Below are 23002 nucleotides of genomic sequence, written 5' to 3' on the forward strand. Positions count from 1 at the left end.
ACCAGTCCATAACACCGTCCCCGTAGCGAGGGTGCCCCCTTGTGACCGGACCACGACCATCAATAAGACTACTGTAGTGACCCCCACGTGCACCATCGTGAAATCCACTACCTGTACCGTGGACACTACCACTATAGTGGTGGCAGAAAGCCCAGCCTCGGGAGTGGTTGGTACCTCGGTTGCAAGGAGGTTCAGAACCATTGCCACACAGACTCCAGACTGGAGCCCGGGATCTCCTGTGACCACGCCGAGTGCCCGTGAGTATCCGGCGGGGTGGCCCCACCCACTGCTGCCGGTGGAGTTTTCACAACCACCAACGTCGCAGAAATAAACCTCGAGGAACCGAGTATGTACATAGTTGTTTAACTGTTTCCTGTTTTGCTGCTTTGAACCCGTCCAGGGTTAGTTCTTAAAGGGATCCCTTTGTTGACCCGGGATCCCTATTGTTTTCATTTCTTTTTCTATTTTTTTTGCACAAGTTCATCATTGTTTAAAAGACTGCTGGATCATGAACAGTGAATGATTCCAAAACTGTTTTGTATGTAGTTTGCACCTTCTTAAAGGTGCTCCCTACTGGTTTTACAAAAGAAAGAAGACTTTGCGAAGATAATGCTTCTGGACATGCTGCAGAAGGTCTTGCTTTCATTGGACTTGCAGACGGAGAGAATCTGCACTATCTCATAGAGTTAGTACGGAAAAACGGAGCAAAAACATCCATAACACCATAATTAATAAAAAGGTATGACGTTTATTAAATGGTTCTATCAAAAATACATCAAAATAATACCAACATTATCATCAGAAAATACCAACTAATGCTGGCAGTGCAATGAGTGCTGTAAGCACTCCGCACACACAGGATGGAGATAGAGAGGAAACATGGTGATAGCCAAAACACAAGGAGGGATAGACATTAAGTCATATATCACATATATCATCATATCATCCCTAACACTAGCCCTTTAACACCACTTGTTATTAAGTATAGGGTCCCACCAGTCTCTCCTTAGTATGGATAGCACAACAGCGTGGTGCCTATAATGCATCAAAAAATTGTATCCGGCTTACCCATGGTGGTTGCTAGCAAGGGTGTCTCCTCCTAGTGTGGCTCCCCTGGACGCGCGTTTCGCGTATATCGCTTTCTCCCTGCGGCGGTATCCTAAGAAAAAGACACGAAGCGAAGGATATTGTGGAACAGTGAGAAACGAGATCAAGCACAAAGGAGAGCCAGTAGGACTCGTGCCGTGAGACTGAGGCAACATCCTACTGAGGCGCGTAGCCGGTGGCCGGAACACAGAGGGAGTAACTGACTCTATGCTTTACTTCAAACACCGCAGGACAGTTAATTATAGGTTGGCTGTCTCACCTAAACACCTACGAAGACATAGGGGGCAACTGTGGGAGAGGGGTGTCTCTAGGGTCCCGGAAGAACTCCAGGCCTTCCCGTCATACGGGTGCGTCCTAGCCATAACATACCTGGGGGACGTTGAACTAGAAAGATCTGGAACAAATTAGAAATAATGAACGAACGAAAACAGAAGTTGTGAGGACTATTCCGAATGCTCAGCAGGGTAGCACTACAACACACAGGCGCTATTGGTAGGCAACGATTTCCACCTGCAAAGGGAATTCTGGATGTGCCCATCGGACCGGCCGGTCTCAGATAGCCCTGTTAACTATGCTCTGGAGTGAGGATCCTGAAGTCTTCAGTAAATAGGTAAAGAGACTGCAACCTTGTGTCCTCATTATTGACTGCACCTCACACCATCACCATCCACCTTACTGGGAGGCCCTAGAGACATACTTCACCTGTGGGAAGGTATACCATCTAGCTGCCATTCCATCACCCCAGCGGACCCCACAGCAGCGTCAGTCACCCTGACCGAACACCACAGGTGGCGTCACGAAACCTTGACAGACTCCTATCCCCTTTTATTGGACGCCCCTTAGCAGGGTCGCGGACCGGGTCTAGCCACCGTGACAGCCTCAGAACCGAAACCAGAGAGGCCCGGTACCGAGAACTCCTGGCCCTGTGTCTGGGGGCGCTCCATATCTATGTGTAAATAAAATATGTCTATTTTATGAATTTTGTTGATGGCACTTCTTGGACCACAGTATATATATCTGTGTTCCTGGTAGGTTCAAAATAACAACCGATATATGGTACTGTAAAACAAGGTAGAAGGTTGTTCTACAAACTTGTTGAGAATTTAAATCTCCCTTTTTTTGGGGGGAGACTGAACCAAAACTCAGGGCCAGTGTATATAACAACGCAATTTAAGTGGCAGAAAGTGGCTGGCTGTCATACGACAAACTAACAGGACTGAAGTATATCCACTTTGTGAGAACTAGAATCTCCCTTTTTTAAGGGAGACTGAACCAAAACTCAGGCCCAGTGTATATAACAACGCAATCTAAGTGGCAGAAAGTGGCTGGCTGACATTCGACAAACTAACAGGACTGAAGTATATCCACTTTGTGAGAATTTGAATTTCACTTTTTTGGGGAGAGACTGAACCAAAACTCAGGCCCAGTGTATAAAACAACACAATGTAAGTGGCAGATAGTGGCTGGAAGATATATGAAAAAATACAAGGACTGTAGTACAATTTCAATCTCCCTACAATGATCTCAGGAAAAGTATGGCAGCAATAAAAAAGGACTGCTGCACACAAAAGTGTGGACAAATAAACAAGATAACTGTGCAGAAAGGAGCAACAGGATTTTTGCTTTTAAAAAAGCAGTTGGTTTGCACAGCAGCGTGCAAACACCAATGCCTTATAAGGCAGTCTAATAAGCTACAGAGATGATGCACAAAAATATAGCCTCCACTGTCCCTGCAAAAAATGGTGTTGTTGGACAGTGGTAATCGCTACAGCACAAGCAGTTTGGGGGTTAATCTTCCCTCCCTAACTATATCCCTTCTTCTGATGCAGCTACAGCAACCTCTCCCTATGCTAAGATCGGCAGAAGTAAAATGGCGGCCGGCGTGCACGCCCCTTTATAGCCCCTGTGACGCCGCAGAAAGCAAGCCAATTACTGTCATGCTCTTCTCTTAGATGGTGGGACCGAGACCTATGTCATCACGCTGCCCACACGCTGCGTCCGCCTTCAATGGCTGAAAAATGGCGCTGAAAGCGTCATACGAAACGCGACTTTTGCGCGCAGATCGCCGACCTCATGGCCGATCCCAAACTAGGATCGGATCGGGTTTCATGAAACCCGACTTTGCCGAAAGTCGGCAATTTTTGAATTTGCCCGATCCGTTTCGCTCAACTCTAGTGGCCATCATTAATTTAAGAAATGAAGGTCAGTCAGTCTGAAAAATTGGGCAAACTTTGAAAGTGTCCCCAAGTGCAGTGGCAAAAACCATCAAGCGCTACAAAGAAACTGGCTCACATGAGGACTGCTGTTATGGACCTGTGTTATGACCTGGTGGTTGGGAGCACCCGGAATGACCTGATAGTTAAAACTCACACAGGACAAGCTCTGGGATGTGGGAGCTCTGCTGACCGCAATCCCTAATCCTATCACACACACTAGACATAGCCGTGGAGCGCTCCTGACGCTCCCTAGGCGCCTCGTCACAGCCTAAGAGCTAGCTAGCCCTAGAGATAGAAAATAAAGCCTACTTTGCCTCAGAGAAATTCCCCAAAGGAAAAGGCAGCCCCCCACATATATTGACTGTGAGTAAAGATGAAAGTCACAAACGCAGAAATGAAACAAGTTTCAGCAAAGGGAGGCCAGGCTTTCTAAATAGACAGAGGATAGGAAAGGTAGCTTTGCGATCAGCACAAAAACCTACAAAAGACCACGCAGAGTGTGCAAAAAGACCTCCGCACCGACTAACGGTGCGGAGATGCCACTCTGCATCCCAGAGCTTCCAGCTAGCAAGACAAAATCATGATATCCAGCTGGACAAGAAAACAATGAACGAATTAGATACTATCAGGAACTTAGCTTCTGCTGGAGTAGACAGGTCACCAGAAAGATCCAAGAGCAAACTGAACCAATGCAGAAACATTGACAGCTGGCATGGAGTAACGATCTAAGTGGAGTTAAATAGAGCAGCCAACCAAAGGATAAACCACGTCACCTGTGTAAGGAACCTCAGAAGCAGCAGCTCCACTCACAGCCACCAGAGGGAGCCCACGGACAGAACTCACCGAAGTACCATTCACGACCACAGGAGGGAGCTCGACAACAGAATTCACAACAGACCTGGTGGTTAGGAGCACCCGGAACGACCTGTTGGTTAAACTCACACAGGACAAGCTCTGGGAAGTGGGAGCTCTGCTGACCGCAATCCCTAATCCTATAACACAACTAGAAATAGCCGTGGAGCGTACCTAACATTGCCTAGATGCCTCTTCACAGCCTAAGAGCTAACTAGCCCTAGAGATTGAAAATAAAGCCTACCTTGCCTCAGAGAAATTCCCCAAAGGAAAAGGCAGCCCCCCACATATATTGACTGTGAGTAAAGATGAAAGTCACAAACACAGAAATGAAACAGGTTTCAGCAAAGGGAGGCCAGACTTACTAGACAGACAGAGGATAGAAAAGGTAACTTTGCGGTCAGCACAAAAAACTACAAAAGACCACGCAGAGTGTGCAAAAAGACCTCCGCACCGACTCACGGTGCGGAGGTGCCACTCTGCATCCCAGAGCTTCCAGCTAGCAAGACAAAATCATGAAAGCAAGCTGGACAAGGAAACAACGAACAAATAATTAACTAGCAGGGACTTAGCTTCTGCTGGAGTAGACAGGTCACCAGAAAGATCCAAGAGCGAACTGAACCAGTACAAGAACATTGACAGCTGGCATGGAGTAACGATCTGAGTGGAGTTTCCATGTAATGGAAAAGGGGGCACCACGGATCATGGGATACCACCAGGACCGGAAATATATGAGCATACACAAAAAAAGAGAAACAGACAAGGTCCTAAGAAAGGGGATCACCACAACAAAGATATGGCAAAAAATATACACAGCTTTATTGAAATATACTGTATATACAAACAAGGGTAACAAACACATAGACATATAAAAACACTTAAAAAGCATAAAAATGCTGTACACAACGGCCCCTAATACGGCTGTACCCCACATAGGACTCGAACTATATATACATAATGTAATAACCTAGAACTAAAAATGGTCATAGAATAATAGATGTAGGCCAAGCTACCTAGGCACTCCCCTGGGTACTACAAATGGAAACATACCACTGATAGTGTGAATGCAAAAATAGCAAAACTATAAAGCCCACATAGACATACAAATCCCTGCACTACAAGTGCTGAATAAGGGACACAAATACACAAATAAACCCAACGCGTATCGCCACCACACCGGGTGGCTTTGTCAGGGCGAAGCCACCCGGTGTGGTGGCGATACGCGTTGGGTCTCTTAGTAGCCCACATTAGGACTCCTTTTCCAGGCGCTACAGGCTTGGTCATTATGTGCCCTGGGTAATATGCTATCTCTACAGCCTATACCATCTTGGTGCTATTTTTCTGTATAGTGGCATGGCAGACTGTTGGTCACATGCTATTGAGGTATTATACTGATACCTTTGCTGCTTGACATTCATGTATCGTCTTGCACACACCTGTCGTTTCTATTTGCTAGGCAGGTTCGTTTATTTGTGTCCCTTATTCAGCACTTGTAGTGCAGGGATTTGTATGTCTATGTGGGCTTTATAGTTTTGCTATTTTTGCATTCACACTATCAGTGGTCTGTTTCCATTTGTAGTACCCAGGGGAGTCCCTAGGTAGCTTGGCCTACATCTATTATTCTATGACCATTTTTGGTTCTAGGTTATTATGTATATATAGTTTGAGTCCTATGTGGGGTACGGCCGTATTAGGGGCCGTTGTGTACAGCATTTGTATGCTTTTTAAGTGTTTTTATATGTCTATGTGTTTGTTACCCTTGTTTGTATTTATATTTCAATAAAGCTGTGTATATTTTTTGCCATATCTTTGTTGTGGTGATCAGGGCCGCCATCAGGGCATTACAGGCATCACTGCCGTATGGGGCCCGGTGATGAGGAGCAAAAAGGAGGGCCCGAGTGAGCACGCTGGCAGCCGGTCCGGTCCGCGCTCTGCTCGGGCCCCCCCTGACATTTTTATTGCGGCTGCCAGTGCCACTGTGCTGTGCCTGCTGTCCCTAAATGTGCCTTGTACCTTTAAGGCGGCCGGGCCCGCGGTGCATCATGGGCCCGCCCGCCGCAAGTTAGTGACGTCACACGCTGCCCTGCTCCACTTCCGGGACCAGAGCAGAGCAGCGTGCGGCGGTGTGACACCACGTGGACGGCGGAGGGAGCAGAGAAGAGGCAGCGGGGGACCACCGGACGACGAGGGACCCGGCGGAGGAGAAGAGGCAGGCGGCTGCAGCGGGGGACCGGCAGAGGAGAGGGCAGAGGCAAGCGCCGGCCCGGCGGCAGCGGGGCCCGGGGCCAGAAGAGGCAAGCACCGGCGGGCGGCGGCAGCGGGGGACCGGCGGTCGGCGGGGGACCAGTCAGACGGCAGAGGAGAAGAGGCAGGCGGGGGAGGGGACCACCGGACGACGAGGGACCCGGCGGAGGAGCAGACGGCAGGGGGGGACTAGAATGCTGGCCACACAGGGGCAGAAATGCTGGACACAGTGGGGCACAATGGTGGACACAGTGGGGCAGAATGCTGGACACAGTGGGGCAGAAATGCTGGACACAGTGGGGCAGAAATGCTGGACACAGTGGGGCAGAAATGCTGGACACAGTGGGGCAGAATGCTGGACACAGTGGGGCAGAATGCTGGACACACAGGGGCAGAAATGCTGGACACAGTGGGGCAGAATGCTGGACACACAGGGGCAGAAATGCTGGACACAGTGGGGCAGAAATGCTGGACACAGTGGGGCAGAATGGTGGACACAGGGGCAGAAATGCTGGACACAGTGGGACAGAATGGTAGACACACAGGGGCAGAAATGCTGGACACAGTGGGGCAGAAATGCTGGACACAGTGGGGCAGAATGGTGGACACACAGGGGCAGAAATGCTGGACACAGTGGGGCGGAAATGCTGGACACAGTGGGGCAGAATGGTGGACACACAGGGGCAGAAATGCTGGACACAGTGGGGCAGAATGCTGGACACACACAGGGGCAGAAATGCTGGACACAGTGGGACAGAATGGTGGACACACAGTGGGGCAGAATGCTGGACACAGTGGGGCAGAAATGCTGGACACAGTGGGGCAGAATGGTGTACACACAGGGGCAGAAATGCTGGACACAGTGGGGCAGAATGCTGGACACACACAGGGGCAGAAATGCTGGACACAGTGGGACAGAATGGTGGACACACAGTGGGGCAGAATGCTGGACACAGTGGGGCAGAATGCTGGACACAGTGGGGCAGAAATGCTGGACACAGTGGGACAGAATGCTGGACACACAGGGGCAGAAATGCTGGACACAGTGGGACAGAATGGTGGACACTGGGGCAGAAATGCTGGACACAGTGGGGCAGAATGGTGGACACACAGGGGCAGAAATGCTGGACACAGTGGGGCAGAATGCTGGACACACACAGGGGCAGAAATGCTGGACACAGTGGGACAGAATGGTGGACACACAGTGGGGCAGAATGCTGGACACAGTGGGGCAGAAATGCTGGACACAGTGGGGCAGAATGGTGGACACATAGGGGCAGAAATGCTGGACACAGTGGGGCAGAATGCTGGACACACACAGGGGCAGAAATGCTGGACACAGTGGGACAGAATGGTGGACACACAGTGGGGCAGAATGCTGGACACAGTGGGGCAGAATGCTGGACACAGTGGGGCAGAAATGCTGGACACAGTGGGACAGAATGCTGGACACACAGGGGCAGAAATGCTGGACACAGTGGGACAGAATGGTGGACACAGTGGGGCAGAAATGCTGGACACAGTGGGGCAGAATGGTGGACACACAGGGGCAGAAATGCTGGACTCAGTGGGACAGAATGGTGGACACACAGGGGCAGAAATGCTGGACACAGTGGGGCAGAATGCTGGACACAGTGGGGCAGAATGCTGGACACAGTGGGGCAGAATGCTGGACACACAGGGGCAGAAATGCTGGACACAGTGGGGCAGAATGGTGGACACAGTGGGGCAGAATGGTGGACACAGTGGGGTAGAAATGCTGGACAAAGTGGGGCAGAATGCTGGACACAGTGGGGCAGAATGCTGGACACACAGGGGCAGAAATGCTGGACACAGTGGGGCAGAATGCTGGACACACAGGGGCAACAATGCTGGACACAGTGGGGCAGAAATGCTGGACACAGTGGGGCAGAATGCTGGACACAGTGGGGCAGAATGCTGGACACAGTGGGGCAGAATGGTGGACACACAGGGGCAGAAATGCTGGACACAGTGGGGCAGAATGGTGGACACACAGGGGCAGAAATGCTGGACACGGTGGGGCAGAATGGTGGACACACAGGGGCAGAAATGCTGGACACAGTGGGGCAGAATGATGGACACAGTGGGGCAGAATGGTGGACACACAGGGGCAGAAATGCTGGACACAGTGGGGCAGAATGCTGGACACAGTGGGGCAGAATGCTGGACACACAGGGGCAGAAATGCTGGACACAGTGGGGCAGAAATGCTGGACACAGTGGGGCAGAATGCTGGACACACAGGGGCAGAAATGCTGGACACAGTGGGGCAGAAATGCTGGACACAGTGGGGCAGAATGGTGGACACACAGGGGCAGAAATGCTGGACACAGTGGGACAGAATGCTGGACACAGTGGGGCAGAATGCTGGACACAGTGGGGCAGAAATGCTGGACACAGTGGGGCAGAATGGTAGACACACAGGGGCAGAAATGCTGGACACAGTGGGACAGAATGGTGGACACAGTGGGGCAGAATGCTGGACACAGAGGGGCAGAAATGCTGGACACAGTGGGGCAGAATGGTGGACACACAGGGGCAGAAATGCTGGACACAGTGGGACAGAATGGTGGTCACACAGGGGCAGAAATGCTGGACACAGTGGGGCAGAATGCTGGACACAGTGGGGCAGAATGCTGGACACAGTGGGGCAGAATGCTGGACACAGTGGGGCAGAATGCTGGACACAGTGGGGCAGAATGTTGGAGACAGTGGGGCAGAATGCTGGAGACAGTGGGGCAGAATGCTGGACACAGTGGGGCAGAAATGCTGGACACAGTGACAGGGGCAGAAATGCTGGACACAGTGACAGGGGCAGAATGCTGGACACAGTGACAGGGGCAGAATGCTGGACACAGGGGCAGACTGTGAGACCCAGGGGCAGAATGCTGGACATTGGGGCAGAATGGAGATACGGGGCATGATTGGAGACACGGGGCAGGATGAAAGACATGGGGGCATGACTGGAGACAGATGGGGCAGGATTGGAGACAGATGGGGCAGAATGGAGACACAGGGGGCATGATTGGAGACAAGTGTCAGGATTGCAGACATGGGGGCATGGTTGGAGACATAGGGGGCAGAATGGAGACATGGGGCATGATCAAAGACACTGGGGGCAGAATTGGAGACAGATCGTGCAGGATCATGGGGCAGGATGGATATGATGGAGACAGATGGGGCAGGATGGAGAGATCACATGGGGCGATCATATGGGGCAGGATGGGGAGATCATATGGGGCAGAATGGATACTCATGAGGGCAGGATGGGAGAACATCTGGCTGACGCCAGGAATGAGACACACGGGGCCAGGCTGGAGGATATTATTAATACCATAGGGGCTAATTTAGGGATATTATTACTGCAGTGATGTATTTATTTTATTTTTTGAGTATACTGTTTTAAATGGGGGGCGGTCCTGTTACTGTATAGAGTGATACTATGTCGCCTTCTTCATGTGGTGTAATGTAGAAGTTGTGAAAACTTAAGTAATGTGTTCTGCAAGCGGAGCTCGAGATAACTGTGTTATTTCCTGCAGAGAGAAGTCCTGGCTGGATGAAATGATGGCGGTCTGTGCTGGATGAAAGATGAAGGACTTCACCTAGAGACATCACTGGTGAGTCAGTGTGTTACCTATACACTGACACTATACACTGTATACAGAGCTCCTGTGTATAATTTCACTAGTGATCACTATATTATCTGTACACAGACACTGCATACTAAGTACAGATCTCCTGTGTATAATGGCACTTATGGTGATAGTATGGTGCTTTTTTTTAAATTACTGATCAGAATTGTAGTATTCAGTCACTATGTGGTGGTAGTATGTGATCTGGTCATGGTGTTGTGGTATTTGTTCCTTCTATGTGATATTATTGGGCATTTTAAATATTGAAAAATAAATAAAAATATACCTAAATTGTATTGAATATTTTAACAAATATTTAATAGGTTACAGTAGAGTAGGGCCCGGCCAAAAGTGTCTACCGTGTTATGGTGGCGGCTTAAAAAATCTTTTGGCCAAAACAAAAGCTGCCTGCTATGTATGTGATCTGGTGATGGGAACTGTCAATGTGTGATTGGTGAGAAGTGGAGTTTTTCCAAGAGAGAGCGGTGGGACTGTGGACAGTTCGAGGGGTGGAGCCCGGAGGCGGGGCTGGGGTGGAGCCTGGGCGGAGTCTCAAGGGGGCCCCGAAAATTTTGCCAGTATGGGGCCCCGAAATTTCTAGTGGCAGCCCTGCACATCGCGCGACAAGGAAGGCCACCAAAAGGACCTAGCAACCAAATCTCTGGTACCAAAAATCCCAGGATGTCCAGCCAACACTGAACAATGAACCTCAGAAATTACCTTACTTGTCCATCTATCAGGAACAAACAGCTTCCCCACTGGACAGCGGTCAGGCTTATCAGCCTGAAATTCCCAAAGCACCCGCCGCAAATCAGGGGAGATGGCAGAAAGAATCACCCCTTCCTTAAGAATGCCAACCGGCTCAAGGACTCCAGGAGAATCAGGCAAAAAACTCCTAGAGAGGGCATCAGCCTTTACATTCTTAGATCCGGGAAGATACGAGACCACAAAATCAAAACGGGAGAAAAACAGGGACCATCGAGCCTGTCTAGGATTCAGCCGCTTGGCCGACTCGAGGTAAATCAGATTCTTATGATCAGTCAAGACCACAACGCGGTGCTTAGCTCCCTCAAGCCAATGTCGCCACTCCTCAAACGCCCACTTCATAGCCAACAACTCCCGATTGCCGATATCATAATTGCGTTCCGCAGGCGAAAACTTTCTGGAAAAAAAGCACACGGTTTCATCAAAGAACCATCAGAATCCCTCTGAGACAAAACGGCCTCTGCCCCAATCTCAGAAGCGTCAACCTCAACCTGAAAAGGAAGAGAAACATCCGGCTGACGCAACACAGGGGCAGAAGTAAATCGGCGTTTAAGCTCCCGAAAGGCCTCAACAGCCGCAGAGGACCAATTCGCCACATCTGAGCCTTTCTTAGTCAAATCAGTAAGGGGCTTAACCACACTGGAAAAGTTGGCAATGAAACGGCGATAGAAGTTAGCAAAGCCCAAAAATTTTTGAAGGCTCTTCACAGATGTGGGTTTAATCCAGTCATGAATAGCTTGGACCTTAACAGGATCCATTTCCATAGACGAGGGAGAAAAAATAAAACCCAAAAAAGAGACCTTCTGAACTCCGAATAGGCACTTAGACCCCTTCACAAATAAAGCATTATCACGAAGGATCTGGAATACCATCCTGACCTGCTTCACATGAGACTCCCAATCATCGGAAAAAATCAAAATATCATCCAAATATACAACCATGAATTTATCAAGATAATTGCGGAAAATATCATGCATAAAAGATTGGAACACAGATGGAGCATTAGAGAGCCCGAATGGCATCACGAGGTATTCAAAGTGGCCTTCGGGCGTATTAAATGCAGTTTTCCATTCGTCACCCTGTTTAATACGAACAAGATTATATGCCCCTCGGACGTCAATCTTAGTAAACCAACTAGCACCCTTAATCTGAGCAAACAAATCAGAAAGCAATGGCAAGGGGTATTGGAATTTGACCGTGATCTTATTAAAAAGACGATAATCTATACAGGGTCTCAAGGAGCCATCCTTCTTAGCAAACAAAAAAGAAACCCGCTCCCAATGGTGACGAAGATGGCCGAATATGCCCCTTCTCCAAAGATTCCTTAACATAGCTCCGCATGGCGGCATGCTCTGGCACAGACAGATTGAAAAGTCGGCCCTAAGGGAACTTACAACCAGGAATCAAGTTAATAGCACAATCACAGTCCCTATGTGGAGGAAGGGAACTGGACTTGGGCTCATCAAATACATCCTGGAAATCCGACAAAAAGTCAGGGACCTCAGAAGAGGGGGAAGAGGAAATTGACATCAAAGGAACGTCACTATGTACCCCTTGGCAACCCCAACTAGTCACAGACATAGATTTCCAATCCAGCACCGGATTATGTTCCTGTAACCATGGAAAACCCAGTAAAACAACATCATGCAGGTTATACAACACCAGAAAACGGCAATCTTCCTGATGTGCTGGAGCCATGTACATGGTCATCTGCGTCCAGTACTGAGGTTTATCCTTGGCCAATGGTGTAGCATCAATGCCCCTCAAAGGAATAGGGCTCTGCAAAGGCTGCAAGGAAAAACCACAGCGCCTGGCGAATTCTAAGTCCATTAAGTTCAGGGCAGCGCCTGAATCCACAAACGCCATGACAGAAAAGGACGACAATGAGCAAATCAGGGTCACAGATAAAAGAAATTTAGGCTGTACAGTACTGATGGTAACAGACCTAGCGACCCTCCTAGTACGCTTAGGGCAATCAGAAATAACATGAGCAAAATCACCACAGTAAAAACACAGCCTATTCTGACGTCTGAATTCCTGCCGTTCTGTTCTAGTCAAAATCCTATCACATTGCATAGGCTCAGGACTCTGCCCAGAGGACACTGCCATGTGGTGCACAGCTTTGCGCTCGCGCAGACGCCGATCAATCTGAATGGCTAGAGACATAGATTCGCTCAAACCAGCAGGCGTAGGGAAGCCCACCATAACATCTTTAAGGGCTTCAGAAAGACCTTTTCTGAAAATAGCAGCCAAAGCATCCTCATTCCATTTAGTGAGCACAGACCATTTCCTAAATTTCTGGCAGTATAATTCTGCCGCTTCCTGACCTTGACACAGGGCCAACAGGGTTTTTTCTGCATGATCCACAGAATTAGGTTCATCATACAATAATCCGAGCGCTTGAAAAAATGCGTCTACATTCAGCAATGCCGGATCCCCTGATTCAAGGGAGAATGCCCAGTCCTGAGGGTCACCACGCAGCAAGGATATGATGATTTTAACTTGCTGAATGGGATCACCAGAAGAACGGGGTCTCAAAGCAAAAAACAATTTGCAGTTATTTTTATACTTCAAAAACTTGGATCTGTCCCCAAAAAACAAATCAGGAGTAGGAATTTTAGGCTCCAAAGCAGGAGTCTGGACAACATAATCTTGGATACTCTGTACTCTTGCAGCAAGTTGATCCACACGAGAAAATAAACCCTGAACATCCATGCCAGAGCATAAATCCTGAACCACCCAGAGATCAAGAGGAAAAAAAGACAAAACAGAGCACAGAAAAAAAAAAATGGCTCAGAATTTTTTTTTCCTTCTTTTGAGATGCATTTAATTCATTTTTGGCCACTTGTACTGTTATGGACTGGTGGTTTAGGAGCAACATGGGACGAGCTCTGAAGGAGGTGGTACCTGTACTGACCGCAGTCCCTAAGCTCAACACAACACTAGAAGTAGCCGTGCGATGCTCCTGTCACTCCCTAGGCACCTCGTCACAGCCTGAGAACTATCTACCCCTAAAGAAAGAAACAGGAAAACTATCTTGCCTCAGAGAAAATCCCCAAAGGATAGATAGCCCCCCACAAGTAATAACTGTGAGTGGAGAGGGAAAAGACATACACAGAATGAAACCAGGATGTAGCACAGGAGGCCAGTCTAGCTAGATAGATAAGACAGGATAGAATACTGTGCGGTCAGTATAAAAACTACAAAAATCCACACAGAGTTTACAAAAATCTCCACACCTGACTAAAGGTGTGGAGGGTAAATCTGCTTCCCAGATCTTCCAGCTTAACTGAAATAATCCATACTAACAAGCTGGACAAAACATAGAATGCACAGAACGAATAAGTCCACAACATGTGGACAGAAAAGAGCAAAGCAAGGACTTAACTTTGCTGAACTGGTCAGGATATCAGGGAAATCCAAGAGAGATGTGAATCCAACCAGGAACCATTGCCAAGTGGCACTGCTGAAGGGAAGAGCCAGGCATAAATAGCCGAGCAGAAAGACAATCAGTGGAAGCAGCTGCAGACTGCTAAATCCAAGGAGCAGCCATACCACTTAAAACCACTGGAGGGAGCCCAAGAGCAGAACTCACAAAAGTGCCACTTACAACCACCGGAGGGAGCCCAAGAGCGGAATTCACAACAGGACGGCCTCTCCGCCGTTTTGTCTGGCGATGTCATGGGGACTGACCGCTTGCGCACATTCAGGGCGAACCACCCCCTCTCCCCAAAGTGCCGGGTGTAGGTGACCTCGTCCCCCGGGTATGGATCCCGGTCCGGGTGGCCCTCTCTGAGATGGGACTCCACATCTCTCCGATTGACAAAGATCTCGGAGTACAGGTCCGGCTCCTTGATGAAGCCCCATCCCCCATAGAGCTTAAAATCCACCACGGTGCCCTGCCTGCGTGGGGCCTGGTGGGTGGTGCGGTCCCTGTGGGCCCGGTCCTTTATCGCGAGGTCCCGTTGGTAGTGGGCTTCTCGCTGGGCCTGGTGCTTCCTCTCCTCTTCTTCCCACTGCCGATCCAACTGGGCCTGGTATTCTTCCCAGCTAAGGGCCTCCACCATCTCCCCTTCCCGCGTCTTCACCCCGGGGAACCCCATGATGTTTGATCCTGGGTTCACCCAGCGGCAGATGGTGCGCTCGGCGTAGACCTCGCCTGGCATGATAATCGGTGAGATCGGAGCCTTGTGGAAATGCTCCATACCAGTGGCCCGGTCCCAGTGTGGAAGGGGCCTGCGATCATGAGGCCCGGGGGAAGGGGGTGCCGCAACGAAGCCTATCAGCAGGTCCTCCGCCTGCGGGACGGGGTCAGCAGACTCACCGGCCAGTGCGTCGTCCTCCGTTGCAGCCGACTCCAAAGATGGTAAAGGATCTGGGGTCGGGGGTTCCTCTGCCGGTGCCCCCTAGCACGAGGCCTTGGTCTCTAGCCGCCACTGGAGAAGCTGCTCCACAAGATCCTCCATCTCACCCTGCAGGAGACCGGTTCCAGATGTGAGGCTCTGGCTGCTGTGCTCGTCCGGGTAGCTGGGGGAGCCTTCTGCTTCAACCCCACAGTCTGAGTCGGAGCGGCCGGCCATGGCGTCCTCCACGTGGTTCACTCCCTGTTCTCTTTCCCACTCTCTCCTTCGTGGGCAGTTTCGTTTCTTACTTCTCCGCCCTCCATTGAGGATCAGGAGGCGGATCTCAGCTGCTGACGGACACGTCCTCAAGGTACAGAAATATTTAGACTGGGCGGCCATTATCTTTCGCGCTCTTCAGTAATTTCACGCCCACTTCCACGCCCTTTTTCTTCTCCTGCGCTCCTCGTGGCACAGCAATGGCCGCAGTTTTGGCGGGAATCTTGCAGCAATCAGCAATACACAGTCTTTGCAATAAATCACACTCCAAACACGTTTCAATCACAATTCCAAGGCACACATGACCTGCTTCTCAGGCTTAAGTACGATCCTGTTCATGACGCCAAGTTGGGGGCGCCCCCAGACACAGGGCCACGAGTTCTCGGTACCGGGTCTCTCTGGTTCGGGTTCTGAGGCTGTCATGGTGGCTAGACCCGGTCCGCAACCCTGCTAAGGGGCGTCCAATAAAAGGGGATAGGAGTCTGTCAAGGTTTCGTGACGCCACCTGCGGTGTTCGGTCAGGGTGACCGACGCTGCTGTGGGGTCCGCTGGGGTGATGGAATGGCAGCTAGATGGTATACCTTCCCACAGGTGAAGTATGTCCCCAGGGCTTCCCAGTAAGGTGGATGGTGATGGTGTGAGGTGCAGTCAATAACGAGGACACAAGGTTGCAGTCTCTTTACCTCTTTACTGAAGACTTCAGGATCCTCACTCCAGAGCACAGTTAACAGGGCTATCTGAGACCGGCCGGTCCGATGGGCAGATCCAGAATTCCCTTTGAAGGTGGAAATCATTGCCTACCAATAGCGCCTGTGTGTTGTAGTGCTACCCTGCTGAGCATTCGGAATAGTCCTCACAACTTCTGCTCTCGTTCGTTCTTTCTAATTTGTTCCAGATCTTTCTAGTTCAACGTCCCCCAGGTATGTTATGGCTAGGACGCACCCGTATGATGGGAAGGCCTGGAGTTATTCCGGGACCCTAGAGACACCCCTCTCCCACAGTTGCCCCCTATGTCTTCATAGGTGTTTAGGTGAGACAGCCAACCTATAATTAACTGTCCTGCGGAGTTTGAAGTAAAGCGTAGAGTCAGTTACTCCCTCTGTGTTCCGGCCACCGGCTACGCGCCTCAGTAGGATGTTGCCTCAGTCTCACGGCACGACTCCTATTGGCTCTCCTTTGTGCTTGATCTCGTTTCTCACTGTTCCACAATATCCTTCACTTCGTGTCTCTTTCTTAGGATACCGCTGCGGGGTGTGCAGGCGCGGTTCCGTAACGTTCTATTCTGGTCGCTAGGTGCCTGCCAGGTTCCCACGCCTGACAGGGACCCCCCTGTGTCTTCTCCCTGCAACACCCCCTGCCATGGGATGTTGCCTGAATCCAACCCAGTCAGCTTCTGACTAACTTCCTATCCAACCCCTAGTTTTACCAGTGTGAGGAGTGGCCCAATAAATAAAGCCCTTTGCTCCCCCTAGTGGCCGGAGTGTGAAGTGTAATGTGTGCTGGTGATACCTGGTCAGTAGAATTCCTTCAGTGCCATCAGACGTACCATCACTCCCCTTAGTGGCAGAGTGTCATACTCCAACGACCAGATCTCTGGGGCGCTGCAGATAAAAATACATTACATAAATACACACATATTTTAGACAAGGTGCCTCTAAACAACCAAAAGTGCGGTCAGCAGGAGTAAAACACTTATAATGTACGCAGAAAAAGACACTGCATTAGGGAGAGTGACTGGTATTTATAATTCTATACCAAATTCCTTAAATTAAGGTGCTGCATGCAAAAAATCAATGCAGTAACTAAGTTAAACTGGATCCTCATTTGTCCAGCCAAACATATGACCCGATGCTGTCAAAAGCTGCTATGATTGCAGCCGCTCCCTCTGGAGACATACGCTCAGATTGGTAAGACTACTAGTGCACTACTCTAAGTAATAGCCAGGTTATTGACATAATCACAGCCATATACCACATATAACAACCTGTATCATACTGGCAAAACCCTAAGCAGAAAACCAATGTTTAACATGCAGTGTCCCTTGCGCCATACATATTACCTGTTTACGCAGAAGTATCCAGCCTGGTGGCGTGCTGTTTCGAGTGATGCTTCTTCCTGGGGGGGTGTCGTATATCAGCCAGCCACTTTCTGCCACTTACATTGTGTTGTTTTATGCACTGGGCCTGAACTTTGGTTCAGTCTCCCCCCAAAAAAGGGAGATTCTAATTCTCACAAAGTGGATATACTTCAGTCCTGTTAGTTTGTCGTATGTCAGCCAGCCACTTTCTGCCACTTAAATTGCGTTGTTATATAGACTGGGCCTGAGTTTTGGTTCAGTCTCCCCCCAAAAAAAGGGAGATTTAAATTCTCAACAAGTTTGTAGAACAACCTTCTACCTTGTTTCACAGTACCATATAACGGTTGTTATTTTGGTTAGATTTTCCAAAAAATTAGGAAGTCTGGTGGAAGAGTCCGCGGGCGGTGGTTGCCAGCTGGTACTGATGGTGCTGGTGGTGCATCTGATGGTAGTGGCAAAAGCACAATAGCACCTAACGCTGGAGGCGTTGAGCCAGCGTCATCGTCTGGCTACACAAGGCCTTGAAGGCTCCCTTATCTGGGAGTAGGAAAACAGCTTTTAAAGCCGGAGCAGCAGGATAAAGTTTTGGCTTTCCTTGCTGACTCAGCCTCTAGCTTTCGCCTCCTCTTCAGAAAGTTACAAATATAAAAGCAGCGAGTCGTCAGTGGATGTTCCCGGTCAGGAACAAGACGTTTCCTTGTGTCCTTCACCCAAACCAAAAGTGAAGGATGCGTCAGGCGACACTACAGGTTACTCCATGGAGCTCAAAACACATACCGTGCCTGGGTTAGAAAGGGAAATTGTTAACTGCCCATTGCAAGATGAATCGGACATGGAGTTCACTGATGCACAGCCACATCTAGATTATTATGCTGTTCCATTGACTCAGATCACTGCATTGCCCTTGCAGTGTACTGAGCCAGAATCTGATCCTGCTGAGACTATGGTGCCCTGTCCCGAACGCTATAGCACCTTACACGGTGACACAGAGGAAGGTGCACATGACATTGAAGAGGAGGCGATAGATGACCCAGTTGTTGACCCAGATTGGCAGCCATTGGGGGAAGAGGGTGCCGCTGCCAGTAGCTCAGAAGCGGAGGAGGATGATCCGCAGCAGCCATCTACATCGCAACAGCTGTCATCTGGCAGGCCCGTATCAGGCCAAAAACGTTTGTCAAAAACAAAAACAGTTTTAGGACAGTGTGGCCATCCAGTGAAAGTAGCACAGCGTGCAATGCCTGAAAAGGTATTCCATAGTAGGAAGAGTATAGTGTGGCAATTTTTTAACCAAGATCCGAATGATCAGTCAAAAGTTATCTGTAAGAAATGCTCAAAGACCTTTAGCAGAGGGAAGAATCTTCAAAATTTAAATACAACGTGCATGTTTAGACATTTAAGCAGTATGCACTTGCAAGCCTGGATTAACTACCAAATGTCCCATACTGTTGGTGCATCTGCTCAGAATGAAGGTAGTTAGCAACGCTACATTGCTTCCCTCACTGTAAGGCCACCGGTTAGGACACCACCAGCAGCAAATGTGGAGGTATCGTCGCAAGGCCAATGCAGTCAGAGAATCACAAGGTTATTGGTAGGAAACACTGTATGTAGGCCAACATCAAGAATACCATCACCAACCCTTTCTCAATTTGCCATGTCCACCACCACCACCGCTAGTTCCACCATATGCAGCTCTCCAGTCCAGCTCACCCTACAAGAGTCTCTCGTTAGGAAAAAAAAAGTACTCATCCTCTCATCTGTGTACCCAGGGTTTGAACGCCCACATTGCTATACTAATCTTGTTAGAGATGATGCCTTACCGGTTGGTTGAAAGCGAAGCTTTCAAAGACCTGATGGCCTACGCAGTACCACGCTATGACCTACCCAGTCAGCACTTCTTTGCAAGAAAAGCCATCCCAGCCCTCCAGCATGTCAAAGACCACACTGTCCATGCCTTGAGGCAATCAGTCAGTGGAAAGGTGCACCTCACAACAGATGCAAGGACCAGTAGGCATGGCCAGGGACGTTACGTGTCCATCATGGTGCACTGGGTTAATGTGGTGGATGCAGGGTCCACAGGGGACAGCCATAGTGGGACAGTTCTGCCTAGCCTATGGTCTACGTTCGCCACCCCTCCGCCTCCTCCTCCAGAAGTGAAAGCTCGTCCACAGAGCGCAGTCGCACGACCACTCCATTCGCAGCTGCCAGTGTTGCACACGAGGTGTCCCATTATCGAACAGCTAGTGGTAAGCGTCAGCAGGCTGTGTTACAAACGAAGTGTTTGGGCGACAACAGACACACCGCAGAAGTACTGGCCGCAACAAACTCAGTCATGGCTGGGCAGTGTACATCTTGAGGCTTCCAAGGTAGTCAGTGATAGCGGAAGGAATTTTATGGCTGCCATAGCCCTTTCAGAACTTAAACACATACCTTGCCTGGCTCACACCTTAAACCTGGTGGTGCAGTGCTTCCTCAAAAATTATCCAGAGTTACCAGCCCTGCTCCTGAAGGTGCGAAGACTTTGCACCCACATCCGCCAGTCGCCTGTACACTCCAGCCGTATGCTGAACCATCAGCGATTGCTGAATCTTCCCCAGCACCATCTAATAATCGACATTGCAACAAGGTGGAACTCCACACTGCACATGGTTCAGAGGCTGTGCAAACAGAGGCGTGCTGTAATTAATTTGTGGGAGGATACACATACATGGGCAGGCAGTTGGATGGCAGACATGGAGTTGTCTGGTGTGCAGTGGTCGAGGCTACAAGACCTCTGTCAAGTTCTTCAGTGTTTTGAGGAATGCACATGGCTGGTAAGTGCAGATGACGCCATCATAAGTATGAGCATCCCACTAATGCGTCTGCTGATGCAAAGTTTGACGCACATTAAGGAGCTGGCGTCTGCAGCCGATGAGGAGGAAAGCCTTGATGACAGTCAGACATTGTCTGCTCAGGGAACTCTCCTGGACAAGGTGGCGGACAAAGAGGAGGAGGAGGAGGATGAAGGGGATGAATATTTATGGGAGGAGGATGCTTTTCAGGGGACAATACAAACTGGTGGCGTTGCAAGGTCAGGTACAGGGTTTTTGCGGGACATAAGTGATGTTGATTTGCAAGAAAGTGCTACTCAACCCAGCACAAGCAGTGACTTGACACCTGGAACATTGGCCCACATGGCTGAGCATGCCTTGCGTATCCTAAAAAGGGACCCCCGCATTATCAAAATGATGACCGATGACGACTTCTGGTTGGCCTGCCTCCTGGATTCACGATATAAAGGAAAATTTAAAAATATCATGCCGCATGAGAACCTTGAGCAAATATTGGCTACCACACAATCAACTCTTGTAGACCGTTTGGTTCAGGCATTCACAGCACACAGCGGCGGTGATGGTTCTCACACAAGCCGTAGGAGGCAACATGGCAGAGGTGTTAGAGGTGCACAAATCCGAAGTGGCGTTGGACAGAGGGGTTTTATGACCAGTTTGTGGAGTGATTTCGCAATGACTGCTGACACGACAGGTACTGCTGCATCGATTCAAAGTGACAGGAGACAGCATTTGTCCAGTATGGTTACGAACTACTTTTCCTCCCTTATCGATGTTCTACCTCACAGGTCATTTCCCTTTCATTACTGGGCATCTAAAATAGACACCTGGCCTGAATTGGCAGAATATGCATTACAGGAGCTCGCTTGCCCTGCTGCTAGTGTGCTATCAGAAAGAGTCTTCAGTGCTGCTGGTTCAATACTGACTGAAAATAGGACACGTCTGGCTACCCAGAATGTTGATGATGTAACCTTCATTAAAGTGAAACAATCATGGATTCCAAATTATTTTGCCCCACCTTCTCATGCTGACACGTGGCTTGCCGGAAAAATGTCTTGCTTTTGGCCTCCTCTTTCTGACTTCTCCAATTCCTCCATTTGCAGCTGCTGAATGTCCACCATAGGCCATTTTTATACCTCCCTAAATGGGCTGACTCCCCCCACAGGGCCGTGGTCACCACCTGGCGCAAGCACCTATGCGAGTGCCATTTGCCTGGACAGGTGGGTGGGCCCACTCTTGGGCTACGGCACTGGCACAGGGTCCCTCATAGTACAATGAAGTGTCTCTGATGGTGGTGGTGCACAACCAACGTCAGACACACCGTCGTAATATAAGGGGCCCTGTGCCAGTACCGCCGCCCACGAGAGAGTGTTCCCCCCCAGCTCGAACAGTGCTCTACCACTTGCAATACTTACCTCTCCCTGCTCTACCACTGTGTAGTCTGTGCTGTTAAATCTTTCAATGGCACTGCCAATAAAAATTTGTTGAGATGATAGTTAAAATTTACAGGGGCCCGGGCCTCCATTTAGACTAGTTAATACTTTGCGCCTACTACCACTGTCTACTACTCAGCAGAGAAGCCCACCCCTGTACCTAGCTATGCCACCTGTTTAGTCCTGTTACCAATTTTGAACTGCATTTAGCCTACTTTATTATTTGGGCCTACTAACTGTGTCTGCCACTCATTACAGTTGTCATCCACTGAACAAAGCAATGCCGCCTGTTTAGTCCTGTTACCAATTTTGAACTGCATTTAGCCTACTTTATTATTTGAGCCTATATCTGTGTTTCCTCCTCATCCTGCCCATTGCCCATTCACTGCTAGATGAATCTGCTGGTACATTGACCAAGACCACTACATTCCCCTTGCACTCTACACAGCCATAATCTGACCCTGCTGAAAGTCAGGTTTTCCTTCTCGCATACTATACCATCTTACACAGGGAAAAAGAGGAAGGTGCAGATGAAAATGCAGGTTCCTTCATCAGGTGGGGGGGCATACTCGTTGGCGACATCACTGGCACAGGGCCCCTCATAGTGCGCAAAAGTGTCTCTACCAGTGGGAAGCGCCACCCGCCGTCAAACACACCGCTGTACTATGAGGGGACCTGTGCTAGTGCCAACGAGTGCCCCTCCCTGCTTGCTCAGGATCACAGCACTTGCAAAGTTCATATACTTACCTCTCCCTACTCCACCGCCGCAATGTATTCCGCGTTTCCAGGGCCCAGGAAAATATTCAGCCAGCCCTACCCCCCACAACTTTAGCCAAATGACCCCCAGTTTTCAATGCCTAACTATTATTATAAAGTAAATTAAGATTGACAAGCTTAAGTAATAAGAATTGATGTTTTTGGCATTAAAATGGGCACTGTAGGTGTTTTCCTGTCCTCCACTCACTGCCGACTTTGATTCCACATTGACTTGCATTGGGTTTCGTGTTTCAGTCGGCCCCCGACTTTTCGCAATTATCGGCCGATTTTACCTGACCTGACTTTTGACAAAGTCGGGTTTTGCGAAACCCGACTCGATCCGAAAAAAGTAAAAGTCGCTCAACTCTAATGGCCACTCGTTTTTCTTTACTTAGCTGCTTTTTTCTTACCATAATACAAATTCTAACAGTCTATTCAGTAGGACTATCAGCTGTT

This window comes from Ranitomeya imitator, chromosome 6 (genome assembly GCF_032444005.1).
Source record: "Ranitomeya imitator isolate aRanImi1 chromosome 6, aRanImi1.pri, whole genome shotgun sequence".
Lineage (NCBI taxonomy): Eukaryota > Metazoa > Chordata > Amphibia > Anura > Dendrobatidae > Ranitomeya > Ranitomeya imitator.